At 35.8% G+C, this 28,000-nt stretch overlaps 1 protein-coding gene and 1 pseudogene across 2 annotated transcripts in view; one reads left to right on the forward strand and one right to left on the reverse strand.

Annotated features, from left to right (window-relative positions):
• The window catches only part of LOC114088830 (olfactory receptor 8G50-like), a 170,479-nt gene that overhangs the window by 18,452 nt on the left and 124,027 nt on the right, over nucleotides 1-28,000 (reverse strand). The window lies entirely within an intron of this gene.
• On the forward strand, nucleotides 132-9,329 carry LOC114088988 (von Willebrand factor A domain-containing protein 5A-like; annotated as a pseudogene).

Here is a 28,000-nt window from a genome sequence, read left to right on the forward strand (position 1 = left end):
GTTGTGTCAGCATATTGCCACCCTATGATCTAATCAGTCTTCCAAAGGAGCCAAGAACATAGCCCAATTCTTGGCCTACAGGAGGCCTTCTACTAAAGCTTCTTGAACTTTTTGATACTCATGTATTCCCAATGGCACTGAAGGGCATCTCTGTGACCTTGTCTATCTATGAGTTTGTGACTGTCCTGTCTGCAATCTTAAACAATGAGAATGAGGAGAAAATGCCTTTGGAGGCCTCCTTTGTGTTCCCCATGGATGAAGACTCTGCTGTCTATAGCTTCGATTCCTTGAGAGATGGGAAGAATATTGTGGCAGAATTACAGAACAAATTGGAGGTACAAGGATGAGTACTGTATTTCCTCTCTTCTTTTTTTTCCTTTCTACACAATCTTTACAATTGCTACAAGTGGCACCTTCACAAATCACGCTGGTTTTGAATGCTGTTTCTTGCTTCTAACTGCTGGTTTCTAAAGTAATTTTTGGGAAAAATCAATTGGAGGCATTCTAACTGTAGCTGGGAACATGCCAAAGTCCATAGTACTGCCATTCCAACAGTCTTTTTTTCTGTGCTCCTAGTCTCTTCATATTAAGTTTCTTTTTTTCATTGCTCATCATATTATCTTTAGGCCCAAAAGAACTGTGAGGAAGCAATGTCCTGGATCTCCATGCCTACATATTGGATGAAGACAGGTACTCTGGGGATGTCTTCTGTTAGAATCTAGGGAACCTCTAGCCTGGGTTGAAGGTGAAGCTCACCCTGAGGTATGTGCACAAGTTGCACCAGGAAACACATGGGGCCATGTGCTACCTGCTCCTAGCCATTTTGAATCCTAGATACTATCTTTCTGATAAGTACCTGTCCTCGTTGAATAATAGTGGTGGCATAATTGGGAAACTTCTCTTACAGTTACGGGGGTGCCAAAAGTGCTGGCAAGATAACTATTTGCAAGCTTTGGGGACAGTGCGATGATATACAAACTCCTGTTGTCCTTTTGAAGGAACTGTTCTACACACTCAGCCTGGTTGCCACCATCAGCTCCCAGCATGGTATCCAGAGGGTTCGCTCCAACTTCCCTTGGAGTCCATTCAGTTCCTTGCAGATGATAAGACTTCTGCTCTAGTAAATCAGAGGAGTGTTGTTGCCAGGACCCTATTTCTTGGGTGTTGGGTCTTGACTTTGTCCAGCCCTTCCCAGGTGGTCCTTACTTTTCCCTATTAACCCAGAGGGGATGCACTGTGCTCCCTCCTCACCCAGGTTTAATGTGCTGAGTTGTCTCTTGATTCTCCCCTCTGCTGCTGGTCATGCTCACTGGTGGAGGAAGCCTGTGGCCCTCAGCTCTGACCTCAGCTCCAGGAAGAAAAGAGTGATGGTTCCAATCTGGCTCCCTTGCTGGTCCCAAACTCAGGTTTCCATGATTGAAGGATACAAGTTTGACAGGGATGTAGAACTCCTGATTTACTACAATAAGGTTCACAGCCTCCACTCTGCTACTATGAATAGCTATGGACATAGGCATACCCTAGAAGAATCCCGGTGTTTTCTTTCTCTCTTTGTGGTTACTTCCTGGGAAGTGACTCTCTGTCTTGGAATTTCCCTCAAATATCCTTACTTTCATTTCCTCTTTATAGCTGCAGTTGAACACATCAATGTGAAATGCTGAAAGAGCTTCACTTCAGTATGAAAGGTGGCCAAGCATGGTATTTTCCCTTCCAGCACGACACTCAGTGGCAGCTCCCTAGGTCTTATATTTAATCTAGTTGACTTGCTGTTCTCCTACAAACAAAGAAGCACATGACAACATTGAGTAACAGCTTGGCTCAGTAAAAAAATGTTAATGTTATATCCCATGTAGCTTGCCAGTACAGGGGAAAGCAAAACATAATATTATTTTTTAAATACAGAATGGATTTGCTTACTGTGTGTTCAGAACATGATGCCTTTTTAACTTTGAATTTATATTTTAATAAAATAATTGTACAAAAATTTAGGAATTTTTTAAAATTATAATTAACAGTTTAATCTGAGTTCTAGACTGAATTTCCTGTTTCTTTTATCACTTCAGTCCTAAAATGATATTGAGGTAGGTATTACTATCTTGATCTCTCAGATAAGGAAATGAACCTAGCAAGTAAAGGAGCAAAAGTTTAAAAAGACAAACAAAAAACGTGAGAATTGTGCCATGCACAAGTCCTGCATGCCTGTAATCCTAGCATTTTGGGAGGCTGAGGCAGTAGACTTAAAAGTTCAATGCCAGCCTTAGGTCCTTAATGAGGACCTAAGCAACTTAGCAAGACCCCACCTCAAACTAAAAAATAAAATGTGCTAGGGATATGGCTCAGCAGTTAAGTGCCTCTAGGTTCAATCCTAGAATTCCCTACCACCACCACTACCAAAGAGAGAGAGAGAGAGAGAGAGAGAGACTTAATAGAGAGAGAAATAGAGACTTGAGAGACTTGTGGAGGGGAGGGGAATATTATTTGAATTACACTTAAAGAGTCATAGCATACAATGTACGTATGATGCTTGCTATGTCTGTGGAGATGTTCTAAACAGTCTAGATCTATTAACTCCTTTCATTCTCATTGAAACCTTCCTGAATTAGCATTCTGCAAGACAAACTGCTGTCTGTCAGCATGGAAAGGATTCTATCTCACACCTTAAAAATCAAACAAGAAAACAAAAACAGTCTCACATTATATATCCAGAGATGTGGATTGTGTAAACATTACTTATCAAAGAGTGTCCTGTCAAATATATTCTGGGAAATATACACTTTCCCACTTTTTAAGTAGCCTGCTTGATTATCGGAGTATCCAATGGATAAAAGATTAAACTGAGCCTGATTATGTACTCATGGTGAATGCCAAGGTGACTAAAGAATTTAAAACAATCATCCTGAAGTCATTTCTTTGTGAAAACAGGACACTGAGATTTAACTTTGTATCCTCTCTGAGCTGTAAAACTAGAGCTGACTTAACCCAGCCATGGTCATTTCATTTACATCTAAAAACTAGTGTTTTATTTCTTGCATCAATTTTGCTTGCTCCTCTAGTAAAATCACATCCATGACTGTAACAACTTATCCACTCATGGTGGTCTTTCCTGGTCTTGCTCACATCATTGCTTGAATGAGGCTATTAAGGTTCAGCATGAATTCAGGGCTTCCCTTTCTTCTACAAATCACAGGTGAGTGCTTTATGCCCTAATATATGGAATTAAACTGGGGTGTATATTGCTTATCAATGCTTTTGTAATTTGTTAGCCTAAGAATTATGCACATGAGCATTGTTCTTTAAAGCTGCAACTAAAGATGAAACTATAGCCCATGTGATAAAATTTGCATTTATTTGAGTTAAAAAGAAGGTTTATGTCTGCAGATGAACTTGTGTGGTTCTCTTAGCAAAGGCTGGAAAAAGTTAATGTTATGTGTCTTACCAATTTGCTGAGCTGCCAAAAAATTAACCTCCAGTGACACTTGTAACTCTTGCTTTTGCCTTCTACTTTTAGTCTCTTTCTTCCTTTTCATATATGTTCTACTTCTGACTCTTTTATATATTTATAAATCAATTCAAGCCTTTTACAAGAAGAGTGCCTAAGGACCAAACACAGGAGTTTAGATTTGAGATTTCTAGCTCCCTTTGAGTTCACTACACTTGATTCTGTACTTAAGTTTTTTTTTTTTCCTTAGAGTGTCTTCATGTATTCTATATAGATAATTTGATGGGTGGTTCATGTGTAATGGTGAATTTCTCTCTGAATATCCCAGAAGTTGAGGCATCAATGCCTCATGGAGAATTTATGTTTCTCATTGACTGATCATAGAAAATGTGGTTTCCAATGAATGGGGAGGATGGGTCTCAGCCACATATGAGAGAGCTAAGGTAAAAATCAGTTTTTCTCTGAGTCACATATTCAAGCGAGAATGAATCCAAAGGGGTAAATTAGGATTCATTTGGAGCTATTGGTCTGCATGAGAAACAGCTGGCACAACCACTCTGAGGATATGGAATGTAAAGTGGCATAAATCAGGGTGACGTTCTAGACTCTCAAGAGTTAGCTTGGCAGGGTCTGTGTGCCTCCACATCCTGGCACTCAGTCTCCCCATCCTCTCTCACCTTCAGAAAGCACTATTTCTACTGCTGAAGAGTTTTCCTATGGCTGCTATTTTAACATCTATGGATTTGGATCTTCCTATCAGACATACTTTCAGAATTTTCTGGAAAGGCTATAAAGTCCAAAAAACCAAAAATTATTAGGAAGAAACTAGACTGGGAAAAAAGATAATGTGTAATTTACTTGGACTTTGGGACTGTCAGTAGGATTTTTATCTGATAGGGTTTCTCAGCAGTGGACTATATGGAGCTGGTATTATGCCACCAGGTACTGAAGTGCAATCAGTAGACCGTGGAGAAGGCAGTGGAGAGAGTTAGCTTATGTGTACAGACCTGGAAATCCTGAAACCAATCAAGAAAATTCGCAGGAGACCTTCTATCCCAGGTCCCCCCAACCCCTCAACATGTAGGAATTGGAGCAGAGCTAACAGAAGGGCAGAGACTGAAAACTGTTCAAGAATCTGTGCCCCAGAGCTTCACTGCAGTGTTATTGAAATATGGTGCATAATGAATGCAGTCTTCTATCATATAGTTAAGAGATAAGACAGAAGCATTTTTCTTTGTCATTAACTCCATGTGATGGATCTGCTTTCGTGGAGTGAAACACAGGTCTTCGATTAAGCTTAAAGGGGAGGAACTACAAATCCCCAGTGTTCTGAACAGACCCTGTGAGGACACCATGAGAATGACAGTGGAGTACTAGGTAGCTTGGACCTGTTCAAAGAGGCATCACAGCCTCTGGAATGAAACAGTGTGGTTTTCTTTTTTCTTTATTTCTTTCTTTTTTGTTGTTGTTGTTAAAAAAAGAACACTTTATTGACACTTGACTTTCATTCCTTTCATCCTTGTTGTTTATTTATTCCCCCACTTCCCACCCCCAATAGCTGTTTTGCTTTTTTAACCTCTTCGGTTTATGGGAATTTCAGCAATACTTATATTTTCATAGGGCCTTATTTATTACAGATAAAATGGATTTTTTCTTATTTCTTTTTTAAATTTTTTATGTAATTTTTTTATTTATATATGACAGCAGAATGCATCACAATTCTTTTTACACATATAGAGCACAATTTTTCATATTTCTGGTTGTATACATAGTATATTCACACTAATTTGTGTCTTCATACATGTACTTTGGATAGTAATGATCATCACATTTCACCATCATTAATTATCCCATGAGAAATATCAGATTTTCAAGGCAGAAGCATCCTAAGGTTTTTAAAAAAGAACCCTACAGGATTATACCTGAGAGGTAGAGGAATATTAGAAATAGACTGGCCATCACAATGACAATAGTTCTCTAAAATTTGTGTCATTCTCTAAATGTCAACTTTGTTAAAAATATTTATAAAAATTAATAATTTGCTAATTAATTACTATTTAATTCGTAAATTTTATTAAAACATTAATAAAAAGCAAAAATGAGTTTTTTTATTGATATTTTATAAAAATCTGCTTTTAAATTTTGTAGAGAAAAAAATATTGTTGGTAACTAAAATTCTTGAGTCAGGCTTTTCTCTGCAGGCAGTGTCAGCAGTGGTCTCAGGGGGCACTGCAATTCACATGGCACTGCGTGGGTCCTGTAACCACAACACAAATCACATTCCTTTCATACCTGTGTTTCTTGCTATTACCCTTAGCTTTTTAATTGCCCTCAAGATATCAGTAACTTCTTCATGTGTGAAGACAAAAAGGTGTAAAGAGAAAGAGAACATCCATCAAGCTCCTGTCAAACTCATTTTTAACATGCCAGAATTCTCCTGTAGAAAACCACACTGTTACCCCATGTCCCCTCCCTTCCCCTCCAGCAGGGTTATTTTCAAAAACCTGAGGTTAGGATGCTTCTGCTTTGAAAGTCTCAGTCCCTGATGTTTCTCTCACTTCTGTGAAGCAGCTCAGGTTTCAGCCATCCATTTGTCACTTGCCACTTGCCTCAAAGTGTAGATGGACACCAAAGGCCAGGCTCATTGCACTGGGTCTCCCTCTCTTCCCAGTCTCGTTAGTTTTTCATTATATTTGGAGACATTTGATTTAATTGTCTCACTGTATTTGATATTTTCAAACAAATTATTAAATGTGTTCGTTATGGCTTCCCTATTTCTCAACTGGATTGAAATATCACATTTTAGCATCCCTGTGACCAGAAGTCACACAGGACAATTTATTTGAGTCATATTTGACTATTATAAAGTATAATGTATTAAGGAATTAAACATGTTATTTGTACTTTGTCTAGTTTCTATATGTTTGGGAAAATCTTCTAACCTCTGTAAGACTTAATGTTCTTTCCCTGAAAATGGTGATGCTAATAGTACTTATATGTTTATCATGAGAGTTAAATGAATAAAACTATGCAAAATGTCAGGAATTGTCTTTGCCACAAAATATGGTAGTATTTAAATTTTTCTGATATTCTGTTATTTTTATTATCATCCATTTGAAACACTTTAGTGAGTTATAGCAAGACAGCCATCAACAAAAACTCTTCAATTTTGATTTATATGTAAAAAAAACATTTAAAACTATAAACATTCTATAACCCAGACTTCAGTTCAAAGATTGTGTTGTTAATGTGAAAGTGACATGATCAAGATGCTAGCAAGCTTTAAACTTTCCTGAGAAGGACCCCAGTTATGCCTGGTCCTCACAAGTGAAGAGCATTGTTCCTAAGTGTAAGTTCACTCTATTTGGGGATAATTATTCATTAACCCCAAACAAAAGAAATTGATACCAAAGCCAAATTTAGAGCATATTAATTTATAGTGAAAAATATTTCTTTCACATGTTCTAAAAATACAAGTATTGTATTCTCTGTTTATAGACAGTTCTGTATTGGAAACAAAATTGTGGACTAGGACAGGATGAGATAATTTTCTAGTAAGGGGAACAGGAGGCAAACTTTCATGTCCCAGGAATGGCCATGTCAGACAGATACAGTGCCTTAGGCTAGAAATGGTGATGGTTTCTATTTATTTCTTGATCTTCGTGGGAATCTTGTGGTCAGCCCAGAACTCCAGTGCCTTCTCTTCTATTTAATAGGGATGTGGTGTCTTGGACAGATTTAGTAAATAACTTGGGGTTCATTACCTTATCCATGAAAAGAAACAGCAGCTAGCCTATAAAAAAATAATGATTAAATTGTATCATTAATTTAAAGGATTTAATGTGGCCTCTAGATTATAGAATATTATACATTTGGTCAAAAAAGTAGTATGTTTTTGAGCATCTGTGTTAATTTTATAAGTCCACTCTTGAATGCCTGTGTCTAACCTCCATTCATTTACAATTGCAGATGTTTCTCATTTGGCACTGGAGAAGGTGCCTCCACAGCTTAATACAAAACTTTGCCCAGGTGACAGGGGGCACCTCAGAGTTCAAAACATGCAAGGACAGGATGCAGTTCAAGGTGAGGGGCAAGCCATGTGTCCAGAGGTGGGCAATTCAAACCAAGTATGCAAAAGGTTAGGGAACACTGCTAACAGGACAGAAGCATAGCTTGCCTCTAGTATACATTTTTCCAAATTCCCAAAACTTGGGTTATGTCGTTAATGAGGCTGCTTTGTGCCTTTTGACAAATGTGTCCACAATGATTCCAGGCCCTACTTGTTCCTAGTAACTGGAAGCCCAGAGATGAGATCATGATAGAGGGTGAAGCTTTTGTATTGACAGCAGACAGAGAAAACTAAGAGCTTTGGCTCTCATATTTGAGACTCCAGATCTGTGCTCCAGGATCTGTTTTAATACTATAGCCTACCTTCTATGCCAAGGATACAGAGCAAAGGAGAAGATGTCTAATATATAGGAACACTGGCAAATTGGTATTTCATTATCAGTATGCAAAAGGAGAAGATGTCTCTTGCTCTATTTCTAAGCTCCTCTTTTCCAGTTGGTATCATTACTATTCTAATTCCCTTCTTCAGGGGCCAGGACTCATTTCCCTAAAATTTTCTTCATTAACATTTATGTTGTGAAAGCACTTGCCCTTAGCTTCCTCATATGTAAGGAAAGAGAAATAATTTCTATATTCCAGGATAGAATTAAGATTTAGACATAGCATGTCCTAGGTCACATAGCACTTGATACATAATTAACACTCAGGTAATTGTAGCTTTCTTTCTTTTTTTTTTTTTTTTTTTTTTTGAGAGAGAGAGAGAGAGAGAGAGAATTTTAACATTCATTTTTTAGTTTTCGGTGGACACAACATCTTTGTTTGTATGTGGTGCTGAGGATCGAACCCGGGCCGCACGCATGCCAGGTGAGCGCACTACCGCTTAAGCCATATCCCCAGCCCAATTGTCGCTTTCTTATCCTTATTATATTCCCTTTCCTCCACTAGGCTTTTAATTCCCAGAAACACTCTCTACAGTCTATAGTAGATAATGCCTCACTGAACTGGAATTTGCATCCTGGTGTGGCTACTAACATGCTTATCCAAGAAATTACTGTCATCTCTGGGGGTCATAGGTTCAGCGTTTATGCCCAACTGTTGATATGGGTGAGTCCTAATCTTGTTTGTTCCCCTGGTCAAGTAACTATAGCCCTGACAGTTTCAATGAAGCTGGTTGGTATAGTAGGATTTCAGCAAGAGATTGTAGACTGTAGAGATTGTAGAACCAGCCCACATTTCCCCCATCATTTTAGGTTTCTGTTTTCCTCAGCTACCTGATTATTAATAAGAAATTATAATAAGCTGAGCTGGGAAGTTTCTCCTGTCCTGACCCTTTTCCTGGTGATCTCTGCCTTCCATCATTTCTGGTCTTCTCCAATTATAGACAGTTGGGTGTACAGGACAAGTATGCCTCAAGTACATCCTCCAGGGCAAGAGGTTTAGGCATAATCTGACATTTTCTCTGCAACCCAAGCCAGATGTCAGGTGAGAGCACAGTGTTGTTTCCCTTTTCTTTCCTTTCTGTTCCATTCCATTCCATTCTTTGTTTTGCCATCCTTCTCTTGATTGTGGTCTCAATTGTCTCCCTACTTTTGCTTTTCCTTTCTAAAACATTCAAGTTTTGTTTTTGTGGTTCACTGACCTTTTCTTCCTTCTGCCATCCCTAACTTTTAAAAGACTCAAGTATGGGGAGTATGGGTGTTATGTCTGAGTTTTTGTTTGTTATTGGTTTCTTTCTTTCAGCTTCACCATTCATCATCTTCCTGCAAAGCCTTTGATCCAGATTAAAGATTTGGAACTTCCAGAAATCTCCAGGAAGGGATAGGGAAGACATGTTGAACATCAGCATTGACACTGGAGTCTGCTCCTTTGCCGTGTCGGTTGCCAAAAACAAGGAGCTCACCCAGCCAGTTCATGGCTCCTCTGGTCCATAGAGTGAATCTTAAGGCCACTTTTGATTTCTTCTATGTCTTCAAATTCTATGGAATTTTGTGAGTTTTATTCTGTACAGACACCTATGAAAAAAATAAGTGCTGTATTCTGAGTACATTATTTAAAGGAAAAGATCTTAAGAGGTTCTTCAGTTGCCTTGTCCCTCTATGTGTAGGATTTCTGGCTTTTTTAAAAAATGTTTCTGTCCTAAGGGTCTAGAATGTGTACCATTGGTAGAGTGATGTTATCTACATGTGGGTCAGAGGAGATATTATAGTGTAGACCATACATATAGTTACTGAATAATGAAATAGTTTTAATCTGAAGTTTATTTATCTTCTTGGTAATTATATAGGTAATGATCACAAAGTAGGCTGATGACTGCAATGTCTTGAATCTAGAAGTGATAAACAAGATGATTTGATGAAAGGTTTGATAGAGGGAAGCCCAGGGAAAAATTGAAAGATTTGTGAAGGAGTATTGAAAGTCCATTTCAGTTTCGGGACCTTGATTTATTTAGTGGAACCAAATTACTAAAGAAAACAATAGTTCATGTGACTCAGTACTGCAGTACTCAGCAGTTTTACCTTAACAGTAAAGGAGACAGAAAGTCAAGATAATTTCAAAATTGGGGTGCCAGACAGGTGTGATGAAAGGAAATTACCAATATGGAATTACAGATATGGATAATAGGGTGTCAAGTGTTAAAAGTGAGATCTAAACTGAATACAGAAGTAAAGAGACAGAAACTGGTATATAGAGAAAAAATAGAAGAATCAAGGAATTAAATTGTCTAAATGAAGTCAATGATGAGGTAAAACAGGAATGTCGGATTTAGAAAATAGGAAAATGGGTATTTTATTTATAATGTAAGAATTTTTTCAACTTTTTTTTAACTAGTGGAACATTTCTATGTGTAAACATGGTTATCATGTCTTAGGAGTATGTGGCTTAAGGAGAATAGAGCCAGTCATTGGAGTAGACAATGACAAGAAGCTTTGTACTGGGATATTGGACAGGTTGTCTCCATGGGTGTTGAAGTCTCTCAAGATGATGGTGTAAGGGTAAAAGAAATTGAAGTTAAAGCATAAAAGTTAAAGGGTAAAAGACCGGGTGTTGTAAAGTTTCTAAGCTGTAAGGTCTGAGTTAAAATGTAATGGATTAGGTATTGTTAGGTTTCTATGTTACCTGCAAAACCTGAAATCCCTGTAGCTGTTAGGACAATACTGGAATTGCCCAGTAAACATTTCCCCTGGCTGTTTGGTTATTTAATAACTGAAGGGCTCTGTGTAACTGGTCACGTAGTCCTTTAGGCCCTAAAACCAATCAGTTTGAATGTGTACCCCCGTTTAGAAATGACCTATCACTCCAGCCTGACCTGTTCCCACCAATGAATGAACTAATCATGTTTAGGAGTTGTTGTTCAATTTTCCCGCGCCTCATGATGATTTGTTCTGATGTATACAAAGCCCTCCGCCCTCCCCAAAAAGTGTACTTAAGCAGTGCTCAGCCCCTGCTCGGGGCTCTGGGCTGTTTTCCATTCTTGAGTGGGCACGGAGCCCCAGCATGCTGGTTCAATAAATCCCCTTCTGCCAATTGCATGAGTGGTCACTTGGTGGCCTCTTTCTCCGATGTTTCGCGGGACCCTTACAATGGCAGGTCCTGGAATGAAATATGTCTACAGTCTGGCTTTCTGATACTTCAGTGGATGATGGGAGGTGACAAAGAGATTGGGAGTTGATAGTAACCAGGACATATGAAAGGCTCATAGGTGATGGTAGATGAGTAATGGTGTATGTATAAAGAGGTGCAATTCTAGCTCCCAAACCTGGGTACTTGGAGTGCAGGAGCTATAACCATCTCAGAGAGAGGGAGGAGAAACAGCTTTTTAAGAAGACTCATTATTTTCTTTTAAAATTTAATTGGAAGAAGATTTCTGTAATGAAGGGAATATAGGAAAGGTTGCTTATCCAGGGGTTTCAAAGGATAAATAGAAAGTAGAAAGAGATCTCAAAGGGTTTGGGTATATGCAGATGGTAGATTCATGGGAGAAAAATGGTAACATGGGAGTGGGGACTACAGCTGATATGAATGGAAAGATATGCGTCTCAAAGCATCAGACTTTATTATTTTCATTATTTTTGCCTACTGTTAAGAGCAGGGAATCCTAATCTCAATGTCTATATTGGTGATTTTTAGGTGGCATGGTGTAACCTACTACTATTATTTTCCTGTACATCCATCTACAACTGATGTGACATAATGAAATCATGACCGATCAACAGGATGGCTGGAATCCCCATAGGTCAATGAACCACAATGGCCTCTTCAGTCTAAGTGAACATTGGTTCCTAGGATATTTTCTCAACAAAATTTGCCTGTCACACATTATAGGACTAGGCACACTCCAAGGTCCTAATTACAGCAAGACGATAAAATACATTTTCTAGAAAAGACCACCCATGAGATAGGAAAAGCTAATTTTTCTGCAAAGATGAGGAATTTCTAAAGTTCCCCTAGAAGTTAGATGGGCCTCATTTGGCCTCTGTGATCTTTGGGGATTTAAGAACTAATCTTGAATGCTTGAAGAACTAATCTTGAATGCTTGCTTTCTTGTTTTCTCTCACTAGCAAGTAATATATTTATAAGTAATCTGGCTGCAAGTAAAATTTGTCCAGTTCCTGATTTTTCCAAGTTTAGCCCAGCTTGATTTATCTGCAGTATGGGACACTTAAAACCTCTATTGCCTTGGAATTCTGGATGGTCTAGAGTGTTAGATCAGGACGCAAGAAAAGACCACTGACTCTAATTAAAATCAAATTAAAGCAAGCTTATTATTTCGACCGGCCGGGCTGCCTTTCCCTCCCAAAACGGCAGGAAAAAGACAGCACCCCAGCTTTCCTTCAGCCCAGCTTTATAGCCCAGAAAGTTACACAAAGGGGAGTTACAGATAACAGAACTCTGACAAGCATCACACTAATGGTAGTTTACATTTTTTGCTGGCCCCAACATCAGAATTTATGAGGACCATTAGAGTCTCAGAGAGGGTTGTTTTCTGGCCAGGGAAGGCCAATATTTATGAGGTGTCACTAAGTTTCAGAGAGGGCTGCTATCTGGTCAGAGAGCCAGGCATGGGTGAGTTCAAAGCACGGGCAAGCATTCCAAGCAGATTCAGAATTTGCAGTAATTTATAGTAAAGACGAAATTATCTTTTTCATGGCTTTGTGGCGAGATTGCTCCCAATTTTAAGAAAAGATCAGGTTGGGTCTATCAAGAGTTAAACAAAACCCTTTTGCCTCTTCTGTTTGTACATGTTTCCTGAAGTTAGAGTCTGGCCTCTGCAAAACTCTGCTACCACCCTGTTTGGGCTGCTGTTTCCCTGGTCACTGTTTTACCAGTTGTATTTGAAGGTAAATCTGGATGCTGTCTGACCTCTCTCTCGCTCTGGAGACCTCTTGCTGAATTCTGCAGCCTACCTCAGGTGTGCTCAGAGGTCAGTAGCTCCATAAATTCATAATTTTCTTTTTTTTTTTTTTTTTTTTTTAATTTTTATTGTGGGTTGTTCAAAACATTACAAATTTCTTGACATATCATATTCCACACTTTGATTCAAGTGGGTTATGAACTCCCACCTTCACCCCATACACAGATTGCAGAATCACATCAGTTACACATCCATTGATTTACAAATTGCCATACTAGTGTCTGTTGTGCTCCGCTGCCTTTCCCATCCTCCCCCCTCCCCCCTCCCCACCTCTCCCCTCCCCTCCCCTCCTCTCTCTCTACCTCCTCCACTGTATAACCCTGAGGGTCTCCTTCCATTACCATGCAATTTCCCTTCTCTCTCCCTTTCCCTCCCACCTCTCATCCCTATTAAATGTTAATCTTCTTCTCCTGTTCTTCGTCCCTACACTGTTCTTAGTTACTCTCCTTATATCAAAGAAGACATTTGGCATTTGTTTTTTAGGGATTGGCTAGCTTCACTTAGAATAATCTGCTCTAATGCCATCCATTTCCCTGTAAATTCTATGATTTTGTCAATTTTCTGTTCTTTCTCTTTTTTTTCTCTCCTCCAATTATTTGGATACAATGATCTTTGAAGCTATATACTTCCAAAAGGCTAAGGGTTCCTGGGTTCTGAATGAATATCTGTCCAAAGTCCTGGATTTAAATTTAAAAGATATGGTTGGTGGCTCCATATCCTGCAGAGGTGAGAGTCAAAGAAAAATAATGAAACATTTATATTTTGTGGGGAGTGAGGTTGTTAATGAGAACTGGGTTAGAGCCCACCTGAGAAAAGAGAATACAGAGGGCCATAAACTAAATTAATTTCTTGCTGAGGGCCACAGCCGAGTTGGGATGACATGGCATTTTGCCAAAAGGGAGTGGTTGAGAGGTGACGCCAGCGAGCCATTGAGATGATGATGGTTATGTTAAGCTGTGTATTCAATTGTATATAGACCTTTACTGTCCTGGCAATAGGGCGGCTCTTGCTGCCTCCAGCGCCCACTACTTTGGAGTTCCCTTGAGTTCTTGCGGGGTCCCAGAGAGTAGGCGCGGAGCCTGGTGGAGAGCTGGGAGAGTTCCCAGGGAGTGTGCGTGGAGTGCTGGTGGAGTTCGGGCAATAAAGTTTCCTGTTTGAACATACAAGTGCTTTGTGGCAGCTCGGTGATTTGTGCCCAGCCAGACTGCGGCAATTTCTAATATGTATAAGTTGAAAGATTTTGTGGTTATGTTAGAGAAGAAAGGAAAAGGAATTTAGTGGACTGGTGGGTTGGAGTTCATGTGAAGGTCAATGGACAACATGGGGAAAGTACCCATGGACTTTAATTATATTCCCTTTTCATCATCTTAGATGTAAAAGTTAAACTTTGTGAGATAATACTCTGAGTCAGTCATTGTGCTAAGAGCTTAACACTTGTGTTCTTACTTATTCATCACATGAATTAAATACATGCTATTCATGTTGCTATTTACAGATGACAAAACTGAAACTTACAGAGGTATAATAATGGATCTGAGTCAATGAGTGGCAGAAGTAGACTCAATGCTAGGACTGTCTTTCTTAGAACAAGCAAGCAACCTCATTACTGCTAATGGGGTCAGGTATATTCAGATATGCTGATAGGTATGCTGCATTCAGAATTATAAAATAACTCACTAAACCTCTGTACTCATTAAGAAATTGTTAAATATAGACTGATGACAAAAGCCAGGACAAATAACACTTTGAAATTTTAAAATGTGTAAGGTTAATAAGTAAATTTTAGATATATAATTTCACTGTCTTTGTAGTATCCACTAACCATACATGATCATTAAACCTTTGAAATGTGGTTAATTCAAATGCACATAGTATTTAATTGAATGCACATAATATTTAACATGCCCTGATGTGAAATATATGATAATTTCAAAGACTTAGCATAAAAACATACAATATAACTTCAAAAGTTACTTTATACTGATGTCATATGAAAAATATTTTTAGAGTATTGTGTAGTTTTTTTTAGTATATTGCTTGCACTGTGTTACCCTCCATTCCGTTGTATATATATATATATATACCATATTTTTATTATCAGTTCATTTATTGATGGACAGGTTGGCTGGTTCTATAATTTAGCTATTGTGACTACTATAAACATGGGTATGCATGTATCATTATAATATGCTAACTTTGAGTCTTAAAAACCAAGGAAAGATATAGCTGGATCATATGGTGATTTCATTCTTAGTCTTTTATTAAACTTTCATACTGATTTTCACAGTGGTTTTACAAATTTATAATCCCATCAACAGTGTAAAAGTGGTCCCTTTTCTCCATATCCTCTCCAGTATTTATTATTATTTATATTCTCCATGGATGCCATTATAACTGGAGTAAGATAAAATGCTAGTGTAGTTTCAATTTTCATTGTCCTGATTTGCTAAAGACTTTGAGCTTTTTTTCATATTTCTCAACCATTTGTAGTTCTTCTGAAAATTGTCTGTTTAGTTCATTTGCTCATTAATTGGGTTATTTATTTATTTATTTTTTATTCTTTTTTGTATTTGGGATTGTAATCCTCTGTAAGAGAAGTAGCTAGTGCAGACTTTCTCTCATTCTTTAAGTTCTTTCTTTGTATTTTTTATTGTTTCTTCTGCTGTATCGAAGGTTTTAAAGTTGATGACATCCCAATTATTAATTCTTGACATTATTTTCTGGGCTTTAGGGGTCCTACTGAAAAAGTCATTGCCTGCACATGTATGTTGGAGTGTTGACCGTGTTTACTTCAAGGAGTTGTATAGTTTTTGGCCCAATTACTAGCTACTAGATGCTTATCACCCTGCAAAGCAGACAACTCAAAATGGGTCAAGAAGGAATATGTTTTCTCAGCATATTTATTATTGGTATACAGAAAAGCTAATGATTATGCTCATCACTCTAAATATTTAAACAGGACTAAGGACTTCTATTGGAATTCAGACTAAAACTGGATGTTCAGACACAATTCTTCCAAAATGGATTGTATTTCTATTGTGTGAAATTTTTGACATTTTCTTTCAGAATTTTCTATATAAAATACAATGTGAAGAATGAATTCTTAATCATAAAGGCATGCAACAATAAATTCTTATTTGGAAAAAAGAAAAGCTAATCATTATTATATATGGATTTTGTAATCTGCCACTTTGGCAAATTTGTTTATTAGCTCTGAGTGTCTTCTGGTGGAGCTTATTGGGCCTCTTAGATATAAAATCATTTCATCAGTAATTAGAGAAAATTTAATATTTAATTTAATATCTTTTCCTATTTGTATCCTTTTACTTTCCAACCCTGGTCTTATTGCTCTGACTAGAAGTTCAAGAACTGTTTTAAAAAGGAGTAATGAGAGTAGAAACCCATGTCTTGTTATGGATTTTTAAAAAATTCTTTGAGATTTGATGCTGGGGTCCAGCTCCAGTGGGGACCTAGGGGTCCTGAAAGAGAAGTGGTATTGGTAAAAGAAGAGGTGGGATGACAGGTTGCAAGTTAGGAGCAGCCTCCAGAAAGATCTGCTGCCCCTAGAGGGGCCTTTAATTTTGTACCTTTTTTATAGGTGTTTTTTCAGGTAGTTAATGGATAGCCTCAAAGCCTGAAACTTTTTTGATTTACATGATATTCAAGAGTTACAATCTTTTCTAACATATATCGATTACCTAAGATGTTGAATACATTGTTTATAATATTTTTTCTATAACCTTTGCCAATTATGATTAAGCCTTTACATTTTCACCTCACTACTAGGTGCTAGGCTAAGCAACCAGACTACATGTCTCTGGACCTATTATTAACTTTTAACTTTAAAGCTTACCTACAATTATTTCATTAACCTTTAACTTTAAAGCATACTTATGATTATTGGTAAGCTTTCTTACTTCTAAACTGAAGTCCCAATAAAACACACTTAAAATAGTGAAAGTATATTACTTAAAAACCTACTACTCTTAAATTTCTCTAAAATATATCTATATAAATTTTACATTATTTTATTTTTAATTTCCAAGGTAATTTTCTTGTTTTCATATGACCTATTTAACTGCTTTCTTAAAGAGTTTCTTTGATCCTTGGTCAAACTACACCAAGTCTTACATCTTTGTACTCTTTAACTAAAGGGTAGGCTCTACACCTCAACCCATTTACCATTAGTATTAACTATGTGTTTCCCATTTTCATCATAAATTCCTGTGTAAGGCAAAGGAGGGTCTGTTAGTAAGGGGAAATTATGTTGCACAGGTTGTGGCTTTAGAACAGGGGGCTTAGTTTAAATTGTTAAGCTTTTCTCAGGGACCTCAATTTGCAATCTTTTTTTCCCATGAATTTCTTGAGGAATAATACTATTGTTTGTATCCTGAGAGATAATTGTATCCTTAGTCTCATTCTGGGAATTTTCCTGCAATTTCGGGCAAGACATACTTTTATCATTGATTGACATATGTCCTACTATCCATATCATGACTATCATAAACAAAACACTTAACATTCCCCATGGTTCTTATTTTCAGATGGTGCGGCCCCACGGCAGCATCCCCATGCTGTGACCCTGTCAAATAGCAGGTGCAGGAATGTCTTTACCAATTTCCCACAATCACTATGATTTTGGCTTTAGGTTTGTCATATATATCCTTGATAATATTAAGGCAAGCTCCCTCTATTCCTGATTTTTCAGTGTTTTCATCATGAATAGGTGAGTTTTTTCATAGGCTTTCTCTGCATCTAGTGAAATTACTATATAATTTTTATCTTTAATTGCACTTACGCAGTGGATTACATTTATTGATTTTCATATGTCAATCCTTCCTTGCAAAACTGGGATAAAACAAACTTAGTCATGATGTATAATCTTCTTAATATTTTTAAATACAACTTGCTAATATGTTTTAAAGATTTTTGCTTTTTGTGTTCTGTGTATGAAGGTGATGCTGGCTTTGTAGAAGAGAATTCAAAGTATTTCATCCCTTTCTATTGTATGAAACAATTTGAGAAACATTGGCACAGGTTCTTCCTTAAAGTACAGGTAGAGTTCAGCTGAGAATCTATCTGGTTCTGGGTTTTTTCCTTTTTGGATAGGTTTTTAATGCTACTTCTATATAATTGGTAGTTATTGTTCTGTTTAGGTTTTTATGTCTTCTTGATTCATGTTTGACAGGTCTTATGTATCTATAAATGTATCTTTTTAAAAATGTTTATTTTTCGATTATAGCTGGACACAATACCTTTATTTTATTTATTTATTTTTATGTGGTGCTGAGGATTGAACCCAGGGATTTGCATGTGCTAGACAAGCACTCTACCACTGAGCCACAATCCTAGACGCTAAATGTATCTTTTTTTAGTTTACAAAATAGTCCTTAATGATCCTCAGGATTTCTATGACGTTTGTCATGATTTTTCTTTTTCATCTTCAATTTTTTTCAATTTGGGGCTTTATTTTTTTTCCAAAGAAATAACTCTTCATTTCATCGATCCTTTGGTTTTCTTTATTTTCTATTTCATTGATTTTGACTCTGATCTTTATTATTTTCTTCCTATTGCTGGTTTTGAAGTGTGTTTGTTTTTGTCTTTCAAGGCCTTTGGGGTATATATCATTATGTTGTTTCTTATTAGGAATGTTTCTGGTTTTCTTGTGGAGGCACTCATAATTTAAACTTTTCTCTTAGAACCAGTTTCATAGTGTCCCAGAGGTTCTGGTGTCACTATACTAGTTTGATTCTAAGAATTTTTAAAATTTCTGCACTGTTTTCTTCTATTATCCATTTGCCATACAAACATAAATTTTCAAATCTCCAAGTGTATATATATTGTTTCTGTAGGTTTTTGGGATATTGTTTTCTAATTTTATTTTATTATACGCTGGTTAGTGGCAAGGAATTATATCAGTTACTTTTTTTGTATTTGCTAAGAGTTGCTCTGTAGCTTAAAACATGGTCTATTTTGGAGAAGTGTGTATAAGGAGCTGAGATGAAAGTATGTTTGGCTAGGGTTAGATAAACTATTCTATAGATATTTGTTAAGTCCATTTGAACTTTATTTTATATGCCTAAAGACTCTTTGCTGAGTTTATGTCTGAATGACCTATCTATTAGAGAGGTGTGTTGATATCACCCAGTATAATTGGCTTGAGTCTATCTGAGTCTTTATTTTTAGTTGTGTCTATTTAATTAGGTAGATCAACACTTGGGAGATATATATATATATATATATATATATATATATATATATATATATATATATTTTTTTTTTTTTTACTATTATTAAATATTCTTTTTGGATTGTTCCCTTTATCAGTATAAAGTGACCTTATTTTCTCTTCTGAAAAATTTTGAATGTAAGTCTGCTTCATTGAGTATGAGAGTAGCTATTTCTGCTTTGTTTTCAGGTTCCAGTTGTATGCAATATCAATTTCAATCCCTTCACTTTCAGTCTGTGGCTGTCTTTTTCTGTAAGATGAATCGCATACAAGTAATATATCATTGGGTCTTATTTTTACATCTATTCTGCCAACCTATGTGTTTTAATTGGAGAGTTGAGATCTTTTACATTCAGTGTTGTTACAGAGAGCATTTTATTAATTTTTCTCATTATGATTTACTTCTAATGTTTAATTTTGACTAGTTTCTAATTGTTTTAGCTACTATTCAAATGAGATTCAAACATGAGCTCTGGGGTTTCAGGAGGTGTTATGTTATCTTGCTGTTCTTATTTCTTTATTCCTGTATTGGGTTTTATGCATAAGTTGGGATATATGTCCCTTCCACTTTTATATGTGTGGTTCTGTAGAGAACAGCCTTCTCTTTGTATTTATCTTATTTATAGTATTTCTTTGAGTACTTTCTGTACTGTTGGCTTAGAAGTTGCAAATTCTTTGAATTTCTGCTTATCTTGGAAAGTTTTTATTTCTGCTTTGATTCTGAAGATGTGCTTTGCTGGTTAAATAAATCATGGTTGACAGTTCTTTTATTTCAGACTTGGAACACATTATTTCAAGCCCTTTTGAATTTTAGAGTTTATACTAAGAAATCAGAAGTAATTCTGATTGGCTTCCCTCTGAATGTGATCTAAGGTTTTCCCCCTGGGGCTTTTAAAATCCTATCCTTATTTTGTATGTTAAGCATTCTCATAATAGTTACTTATTTTCTATTTTTAATACTGTCTGAATGTTCAAGTTTGGCCACTTTGTCTTCCAGTTCTGAAATTCTGTCTTCAGCATGTTATATATTACTAGAAATATTTTCCCCTGAAAATTTTATTTAATTTTTTTGTCTTTTATTTCCAAGTTTTTAGTTTGGATCTTTTGAAAATCTCTGTCCTTATCTAATTTCTGATTCATATCTTGTACTGTCTTTCTTAATCCATTTAATTGTTTTTCTGTGTTCTCTTGAATTCATTGATCATTTTTATAATTATTCCTTGAATTCTGTATTTGGTATTTCATCCACTTCATTATATTTTGAGTCAGTTTCTGGTGAATTATGAATTTCAGGAGGTGTTCTGTTACCTTGCTGTTCTGATTTCTTTATTCCTGTATTGGGTTTTATGCCTAAGTTGGGATATATGTCTCTTCCATTTTTATATGTGTGGTTCTTTAGAGAACAGCCTTCTATTTTCAAAATGTTCTAGAGTGAGCTATATGGAGACCCCTTGTAAGTGTGGTGTCCACAAACTTTGTCATTATGATTTAATTCTAATGTAGAATTTCAACTAGTTTCTAATTGTTTTAGCTACTATTTTCTGTTTTCTATAATAGTTGATGTTCATGATTGGAACCTGATCCCCCACTTCCCTAATCATTCTTACTTTGAGACTGAGCATTAGTTTGGAGATTTTGTCTCTTACAATACTTGTATTAAAATGTCACTGCAGTTTGAGCACAGTTAATTTGTGTATGGAGCAACATGTGCTATCTTTTGGCTGGGTTTAGTTCAGCAGCAGAGTCTCTACCCTGTGAAATTATAGTGTTCCAGTAACTTCCCAGAACCTCACAGAGAAGGGAGAAGCAAACAACAAAAATAAGAGAGGCAAACAACATCAGCATTAAAAGCAAAACCCAGTGACTGCTATGATGTGTATAACACTACCACAAAAACAGCAAATGTGGGGTTAGCAATTGCCCTCCCGCCAAAAAAAAACCCCAATAAATAGCTGTGAAATAGGTCTAGAATTAAGAAGTGGCAACCCTAACCCTAACCCTAATCCTGATTCCAAAACAGGCAAAGACACATCAAAGAAAGAGAAACTTCAGACCAATATCTCCAATGAACATAGATGCAAAAATTCTCAATAAAATTCTGGCAAATCAAATATAAAATATTTCAAAAAGATAGTGCACCATGATCAAGTGGGGTTCATTCCAGGGATGCAAGGTTGGTTCAATATACAGAAATCAATAAATATAGTTCATCATATCAATATACTTAAATATAAGAACTATATGATTATCTCAATAGATATAGAAAAATGAGATGTTTATTAAACACACTTGGATATGTGGCACCATGTGTTCAGGAAATCTCAAGTCATTTCTACACATAGGCATGTGTCTAAAAAGTCCTCATACAATATACCCTATCTTTCTGTGACATTTGTACAACATACTTTGAAGTATGATAATTTGTTGTGCAAAATGCTGTGAAGCTCTGTTAGTGAGCAATGTATTGAAATGGTATTCTAAGAAGTTAATATGAATCAGTGTGGACAAAAATCTGGACAGACTAGAGCAGTTTCTGGGATTCACTTAAGAGGTATCATCTCACTCTGAAATCAGGTGGTGCATTTTGGGAGAGGGAGTAGATGATAGTGAGAAAACACATGTAATTAATAAGTAGAACAGTGGGTTCGAATATTTGTAGTTTGGAACACCAACCACGACTAGCCACATCACCATGGTAACCTGGCCACCCTCAGGTACACAGCATGTTCCTTATTCTTCTGCTTTTTGCCACCTTACCTTTTAGCGCATTGGTTACTATTCATAAGGGTGTTGCCAGCTCATTGGATTATTACAACCCTCAGCTAAATTTGCCCAGTAACAGACTATTCATAAAAGGTTTGTCTATACAATAATAAAGTGGATTGAGTTCTATGAAACTGGTCTTACATAGGCAAGATTGTGTGCAATCAACATAAGTAAGAGTAGAGCAAAGAAATAAAAGAGAAAATCCAATAGACTATTTATAATTTTTAATAATTTAGAATATACACATTATGTCTCCATCTCCATTATTTAAGGTATGTATAATTATTGTTCAATATTTTAATTGTTTTCATTTTTTTCAAATCTTTTAAGGAATATATAGGAAACATCTTTGTGCATAAACTTTTTGTAGAGATTGTTATCTCTTCCAAATTACCAAGAAGCTAGTAATACAAATTTTCCCTCCTATTCTGGATGCTCCAAATACACACAGTGCAATGATGCCTAAAGACAATGAGAATTATGCATTTCATGTGTTAAGATTGGAGATGTTTCTCCATCCTCCTAGGAGCAGGGGAGCACAGCTTGCAAAATACAGACACTGAGAAGATTCCCAACTGAAGCAATCTATTGGTGAGGATTACTGAATTAAACAGCATTGCAGATCTATTATTTATATAAAATAATAAAATCAAAATGAATTTATAACAGTACTGCTGATGTTCAGTTTCAAGAAAATGCACTGAGGGTTTCTTACAGAGAAAAGAAGATTACAAAGGAGAAAGTCAACTCTTAGCTTGGAGCATCATGGAAGGCTTTTATAAAGAAATAGTGTTCAGATTATGTTCTGAAAGTAGGATTATTTGGATTTATAGATATGAATGAAATGAATATGCAGAGCAGTAGGAGTAAGAAGACCAACACTCAAAGTCACCATTGGCAGGACATATGTGAGAGAGCCACCAAATTCAGGACCTGTGATTCAGCAGAACTTGTGCAATATGTCCAAACATGCCAGTATTGTAGTTTATGTTAAATATTCTATAGATATCTGTGAGGTCCATTTGATTTGTAGCATTGTTTAAGCCAAAAGTGTTATGTTCATTTTATTTCTGATTTTTGTCTCTTGTTGAGAAGGTTGTGTTGAAATCATCAATTTTTATTGTATTTGGGTCTGTCTGGGACTTAAAGTAGTGCTTGCTTTATGTAATTAGGGATACTGATATTTGTGGCATAAATATTTACTATCATTATATCTTCTTGTTGAACGTTTCCTATAACAATTTGTAGTGGTGTTCTTTGTCACTTCTGATTAATTTTTCTTGAATTATGCTTTGTTAGAAAAGAGAATAAGCCACATCTGTTTATTTTCCATATGTTTGGGATATCTTTTTCCATTCTTTTACTTTCACTCAGTGGATATCTTTGTCTTCAAGATGAGTATCTTGCAAACCACCCATGGTTAGAATATTGCTTTTTAATACAGTCTTCCAGTCTTTGAATTGGAGAGTTGAAACCATTTTTATTCACAGTTTTTATGGAGAGATATTTATGACTTCCATTCATTTTGGTTTATTCCATAAATATAATTTCTTATTTTTCATTTGCTTAATTGCCTTTGGGGGAACTTCATCTATTAGAGAGCTCAGGAGTTTATTTTTGAGTTCTTGTTTGTATAGTGTATCTTTACATATTATCTGTAATGTAGGTTTAGTTGTCATGAATTATTTTAGTTTATTCTTATATGACAAATTTTTATGTCTTCTTTGATGTTGAATGAAAACTTTGCTGAATATAGTAACCTTGGCTAGCAATTGTTTTATTATGGAGCTTGGCTTATCTCATTTCAAGCCTTCCTGACTCTGAGTTTGAAATAACAAGTTTTAATTGAGTCTAAATGGATCTCAAAATGTGATCTTGTGTATTTCTCATACAGCTTTTAATACTCTAGTCATATTCTCCATGTTAGTAATTTTGGTTATGATATGTACTGGAAAGTTGTTTTGTTTCCATCTTGTCTATTTGGTGTTCTCCATACTATCTTGCATGTGGCTATGCAACTCATATCTAATATTTGGAAAATTATCTGCTATGATTTCACTGAAAAGCTTCTTAATGTCATTAGGATGTATTTCTATGTCCTCTTTATCATGATGACTCTGAAGTTTGGTTTCTTAATGTTCTCTTGAGTTCTTGCATATTCTGATCATGGTCTTTTTTCTTTTTTCTCTTTACTGTCTGCTGAATATTCCAGCTAAAATATTCTGTTTTCTAGGCCTGGTTTTCTTTTCTACGTAATCTAGTCAATTGAATTCTTTATTTGATTTATGATATCTTTCATTTCCAGGTATTTTGATTGGTTTATTTTCAGAATTTCTGTCTTTATTGATTAGTTTCTTCATCTCCTTTATTTGCCCTCTAATTTCTCAATTCTTGTTTTTAGCTCTTAAATCATTTTAATGATCAATTTCTTAAAGTTTTTCTCTGAAATTTCTTTCCTTTCCACATCTTTTTTTCCCCTTTATTGAGGACTATAACTTTGGGGAGAAGTCTTGCTGCCTGATATCTCTAATTTCAGTTTTTCACTGAAGAACTGCTGATTTAATTGACTCTTGTAGAGCTGCTATAACACTGGCTGTTCTTGAGCTATCATTATGGAATCTTTCTCTGTTATTGTTGTGGGAGTAGATGTCCAGGTATATGAGTGAATGTCCTCTAGGCATTTCTACTTGGGGCCTATTCATTGGTTTGAAATTTTTGCCTAACATATTCTATGTTCTAAAGAATTGTAGCTTGAGTGAGGTTAGCTTGTGTGTAGAAGAAGTTTCTCTGTTACTTTGTTGCATTTGTGAGTATAGATCAGTCACATAGTTTCTACCCTGTGGATTTTTAGTGTACAAGTTGCTTCCCAGATAATTTCAGTGAAAAAAGGGAATAGACAACAGCAACAATAGTAGTGATCAACATACAGCCTTAGAATAAATGTCTGCTACAAACTATGGCATGTACAAAACTGGTTACCACAAAGAGAAAAATAGAGAAATCAGTGGACCCAAAAATTTGGGAATAATTTTCTGTTTTTTAGATATGCATATTTTTATTTATTTTATTTTATAGAAATTTGAGTTATTCATGAAATTCTGAAATTTATTTTCATTAAATTCTTGAAGAAATTACATAATGTAATTAAATATTTTAGAATATTTAGAGATTTTATAGTTTTAGTCTTGATGTTGTTTCTTTGTGTCTTCTCTATTTCTTTCTTTGACCTAGAAATTTATCAATTTTAATCAATATTAAAAAATTCTCTTTTAAATTTTTCATCCTCTGTTGTATACTTTTTTTTAAAAAAATTCCATTAACATCTCTCCTATCATATCATCTTCTTTATTAAAGTCCTTGGATTTATTAGCTATCCTTTTTCTACCCAAATGAGATAGATGCTTAGGATGCTTATTTTTAGTCTAATTTTTATTCCTTACATGCATTTTTAGAGTCATAAATTTAAGCATATTTATATCTGAATTCTAAATTTGGACTTAGTTGGCATGCATCTATCTACCTAACAATATTTCTTAATTATGATGATTTTCTTCTTTAAGCTTATGCTATTCACAAGTACAAGTATTGCATAGTGTTTGAGTATTTGAGGGCTTTTTGTTAGTTTTTAGTTTTCAATGATTTTATATGAAACGTTACAGATGTTCTTGGGGCTTCTTCCTGATGTCTTCCCTCTGAGATGTTTTATTCTGCTTATGATGGGTAACTACACTTGGAGCAGACATTCTTGATCCAATTAAGTTCTAATAAACTTCAGTCATGGTCACTCTCCTCTTCTTCTCAGTGTAGTCCAACAGGGATTTATCTAAAACCTCAGATGCAGGACATTTCCCCTTCACAGCCCCATTTGCAGTTTTTCTTTTTACCTCCATGAAGGAGCTCAGGTTTAAGTCTTTCATTGTGTACCTTACAATTCCTTCAAAGGATAAATGGATACAAGATATCAAGCTCATTGTTCTTGGCTTCCCTTCTCTTTCTGGACTTGACTCACAACTTCTTACTATCTTTAGAGACAGTTGATTCAATTGCCTCATGGATTTAAAAAAAATATCAAAAACATAGTGTATAGCTTCTATAGTTCTCTACTAGCTTGGAACAACTCATTCTGGCATTGCAGTGAGCAGAACTCACATAAAGTGTTTTTTGAAGGCTTATATTTAAGTGCTATAATACTAACAATATACTGAAGTCTTAATTTCAATGCTAGTTCTTCTGCTTGGACATCTTTGGAGCTAGGAATTAACCTGTCCAAGTAAAGTTTCTGTTCTTGAAAATGGTGACACTAATGGTTCTTAATGGTAGGTTTATTGAGTTAATAGCATAAATCTAAGCAAAGCATCAGGAATTGTATTTGACTTAACATAAGTACTACATAAATTTTTGCTATTATTGTAATTATTATTGTATAATCATCCACATGAAACTCTTTATCGTGTGTTCTAGGCAGATACTTAGCCATTAATAAAAGCATTTCATTTAGGTTTATACATAAACCCTTAAAAACTATTCATATATACATTTTATTGCACAGGCTGCAGTTTAAAGATCATGTGAGAAATTTAAATGTGGTGGATCAAAATAGGACAGTCTGTGGTCTTTAGGGAGAATGACCACAATTAGGCTGTTTGTCTTTATTCTCCCAGGTTAGAAGCATGAATAATAATATTGATGTCATTAGTCTTGAAGATTATAACTTATACTAGCCCAAATCTAATGAGCTTGATATATAAGACTAAATTACAGTGTATTAATTTATAATGAAAACCATTTCTTTTCTGCCTTCTAAAATTGCTTATGGTAGTATTACTAAGGTATTCTCTGTTTATAAGCAATTCTATTTTTGGAAAACAAGTTGTTGTTATGAATCTATTTGGTGCACATGGACTAGGTCAAGATGAGGTCTTCCTAGTTGAAGATCAAGAGGCATACTTCTATACCCTAGGAATGACCTTGCCAAAATTGTCAGGTGGGTGCTAGCAGTGGTTTCTATCCTCAATAATAAACCAAGTGAATCTTGTCATCCACCCACTGCCCCAATAACATCTCTACAATTTAGTAGGGATGTGATCTTGGACAGATTTCTTAAATTCCGTAGGTCCAACTTCCTTGTATGCAAAATTAAAAAGAATCCTTCCTCGGAGAAGAGTTGTGATTATTAATTTATATCATTAATTTCAGTTGTTCACAATGGCTCTCAAAATAGGTAATCTGCAAAATAGTTGCTATTACACTTTTGGTTGAGAAAGTACACTATCTCATTATGTATGTTTGGCCATTCTGTGTAAATTTTATAATTCCACTTGTAAGGAACAGAAACTTTACTTGGACAGATTAATTCCTAAATTTCATCTTTATACAATTTCAGATGGTTCTTATTTAGTATTAGAGAACATGCCTCCAAAATCTTAATAAAAACCATTGCACAGGTGGGGGCACTTCAGAATTTATCACAGGGAAAGACATGACATAGTTCAAGGTGAGGTACAGGCTGTACATACAGAGGTGTGCAATCCAGACAAATATGTGATGGGGTGTGTGACACTGCTGCAATGGCAGGAGCTCAGCTTACCTCCAGCATGCATTTTCCCAATCCCTCAAGGTTTGTGTGTATCTGTAGTTAGATTGCTTTGGGCTTAATAGAAATCATGTCCACTGTAGTATCTGAAGAATTGCAGCTGGCACCTGGAACTGGAATCCCAGAGATGAGATCCTGAATAATCCTTGTTGTATTTGTAGTATTTAAGAGGATATAGTAAGAAACTAAGAAGTTTGTATGCCTTGTTTAATACTCTAGGAGTGTGTTGCAGGTTCTCTTTCAGTACTATTACCTGCTATCCACGAAAAAGACATTAGGCAACTGAGAAGAAATAAGCCATATGTCTAGTGGATAGGAGCAATGGCAAACTGATATTCTGTTATCAGTAGATGAAAGGAGAAGTCTCTAGTTCCATTTCTAAGCTCCCCTTTACAGTTGGTGTCATCTCTTTTCTAATTTCCTTCCTTAATGGTCTCTATTTCAGACAACTTTCTTTATTCACATTTATGTGGTTAAACATCTCAGCCTTAG

This window comes from Marmota flaviventris, chromosome 9, assembly GCF_047511675.1.
Source record: "Marmota flaviventris isolate mMarFla1 chromosome 9, mMarFla1.hap1, whole genome shotgun sequence".
In the NCBI taxonomy this organism is placed as follows: domain Eukaryota; kingdom Metazoa; phylum Chordata; class Mammalia; order Rodentia; family Sciuridae; genus Marmota; species Marmota flaviventris.